This window comes from Neophocaena asiaeorientalis, unplaced genomic scaffold (genome assembly GCF_003031525.2).
Source record: "Neophocaena asiaeorientalis asiaeorientalis breed wild unplaced genomic scaffold, Neophocaena_asiaeorientalis_V1.1 scaffold188, whole genome shotgun sequence".
NCBI classification, from domain to species: Eukaryota; Metazoa; Chordata; class Mammalia; order Artiodactyla; family Phocoenidae; genus Neophocaena; species Neophocaena asiaeorientalis.
In genome coordinates, this window is record NW_020174156.1 from 3872569 (window position 1) to 3875562 (window position 2994).

The following is a 2994-nucleotide window of genomic DNA, read 5'->3' on the forward strand; positions in this document are numbered from 1 at the left end:
AAGTCTCAGCTGGGATTAGGTGAAGGGCTAGATCCTGGGTGGGACTGAATATTGCTGACTGAGGGAACTGGGGGTGAGGGGGAGGCGGGCAATGAGGAAATCTGAGAATGAGGGGTAGAGGAGCAAGCAAATGGATGGAGGTCTATAGAAAACACAGTGGGATGTTATTGACAATTTAATAAAACTATAATATCTAAATTTCTGTTTAGTCCTTTATATCAGTTAGTAATGGATTCAGATGCAACAACTGAAACTCTCAAACAGGAGTTGCTTTCTCTCTATAAGCACAAACTCCAATGCGGACAAACCAGGGCTGGTGACGGTTTACTGATGCCATGTGGGATCCAAGGTATTTCTGCCTTTCCCCTCAGCCATCCTGAGAGTATAGGTCTTTGACTCATGATGGGCACCTCTTGTTTGCAAAATGGATGCTGTACCTTCAGAAACTTTATGTCTGCATTCTAAGCAGAAAAAAATTAAGGAAGACTAAAGAGCTGAGTCTGAATACCCTAAATAGAATTAAGGCACTGTTAATTAGCAAGAAGAAGAGAATAAAATTAGAGGAGGTAACTGGAGATATTTGTCTTACTCTACCCTTGATCAACTAAATCTATGGGGTTTTCTTTTCATTAAAAGATCAAGGTGAATTATGAAATGAGGTTAATATATGTCTTATAACCTGTCTTGGGAAGTGAGGGTTGACATTGCCTGGGTTGAGCTGACCTAGTCTCTACTTGATTTTTCAAAGGCAAGTAAAGTATGTTGCAGTACTGATAGTTTATACAAGGAGTGCAAGTCACTATAACTAAATCCCCTGCACATTAGACTTGAAAGAGGAAAGAGGGCAAAAGGTCGATAGGAAATAAAGAAACACAGGTGTTCGGGAAAGAAATAACCTGTTGTGTGCTGTGACTAATATGCATAGAGCTGTCAGGTAAGTGATAAGACAGGAAGCCATGGTACTGGGAAAAGGTGAATTATAGAGGACAATGTCTATGGTGCTAAGTGTTTTAGACCTTTTCTATAGCAGCAGAGAACTTGTGAGGGGGTTTTGAGCGGTAAATACATGAAGAGCCAGAATCCTGAAGAGGTCACGAGGTGATGGCAAAGAACACTCACATTTTTTCATCCGTGAACTAGCTCTGAACATTTGAACTCAGAGTGAGAAGTTAAAATATAAAATGCCCTTGTTATTAAAGTCACCACATTAGATTTCATAGAATGTCACAATTTATGAATCAGATATTCTTGTGTTGTGTCAGAGTAGTTTTTCTTTATATCCTTACCTGAATTTAAAGTATTTCTTCTTTGTCTACAGAAAGAATCACAGCTTGAAACTCGTTAATATCCGATGTAAAATTATTCAGTTTGGTCCATAATTAGAGGACAAATTGGAAGAAAAATCATGCATCAGAAAGATCTCTGTTCTACCAGCAGCTTGAATTTACACAAGTGCTATAACTGTGTCTGATCTGGGGCCCAGTCTTCATATTAAGGAATTTGTTACTTTCTGTTCCAGAGACTGGACAAACTACAAACTCTACTGTGAATAAAATTAATTCCTATGTTTGAAATTGCCCGAACAGCGGGGGTTGACAAGACAAAGACACATTGCCTTTTCCCCAAAGGAAGCAAAGGCCCAGATCTTTACACCAAGCCAAGATCCATTAAAAAGGATCAAATGAGGGCTTTTATCATTTTAGGTTTCTTTTCTGAGAGAGAAGTTGAACACGTTGCCGTCACTTGAATTTTAATTTAAGAACAGAGTATACAAAACTTTATTTAATAATTTATTTTGTTTACTGCTAGTATTCAAGAAGATGTGTAATTCTCTGGGAGGCTGTGACAGTTGCCTGGAAAAATATTATGTTGAGAATAAAAATCAGCTCAATTCAACAGATGTAGATTTCTAATCTGCCATTTTTATGGTACAAACTGTGTTAACTCAGGAACTTAACAGTTTTCTGGGACTTTGGGTTTTATCTATGAAATGGAATAATTTTTTTTGCCTCCATTCAAGAATCTCTTTGTTTCTTTCAAGAAAGATTCAACTTTATCTTTGAAACTACTCAGTCAAAGTGTGAACAGAGAAAGCAATTTCCTAAATAATGTGATCAAGAAATAGAATAGATTCCTCTGGATATCTGAGTATGTAGTCAGCTGAAATACATAACTTCAATAATTATAAACCCATTCAAATTCCAAGCAACATAGTATGTTTTATGTGACCCAGAGAGTGACGCTGAGAGCAAACAGGCTTCATGTTCAAAAATACCTTTAATGCCTTTTGTTGCATTTTATTCTTTTGGATCAATTAATTATCAATTAACACCTTAGTCTAGTTTTACTGACAACCAGATACATAAAATAAACAAAACTTGGGAAGACGAGAAACCAGAACACATAATGTTTCTATGAGATTAGTCAGTGAATAAGAAAAAGGCCCCTTGTTTTCACCTTTAGACTCTAACACTTGTGTGTATGCTCTTAATTTTCTCAGATCCAAAGTAACAATGACATTTCTCCAAATATTGTACTGTGTTTTTTAAACCTTTCAGCTTTATGCTATTCTCACCAAGATGGTTGTTCCCAATGGCTCATCGAAATTTCTGTGAAATTTGTCTAAGCTACAGGAAACCAACAGCAAGAAAGGATTTTTACCAGCATTTGTAGAGGCATTCATGTTTATTTGCCCTAATAGCATTTCTCCTAAAAGGGGGCTAGAAAGCAAAATGATGGCTCCTCAATTTCTGGTGGGGAAAGAGAAGGAAAGATGTTTGAAATTGCCTTTTTAAGTGTAGTAACTTTGCAATAAAACAAGAGAGTTTATTTTCTGCTAATGCCTTTGAAACCCAGGATAGTTCTTTTGAAAGCAACATGGCAATATAAGCCGACTCCCAAAGTGTCCCCTACCTTTCCCTCTAGTGAGGCCATCTAAAGGAAATCATCTAAACCAGACCCACAGCTCTATGTATGACGATATTTACTACAGGA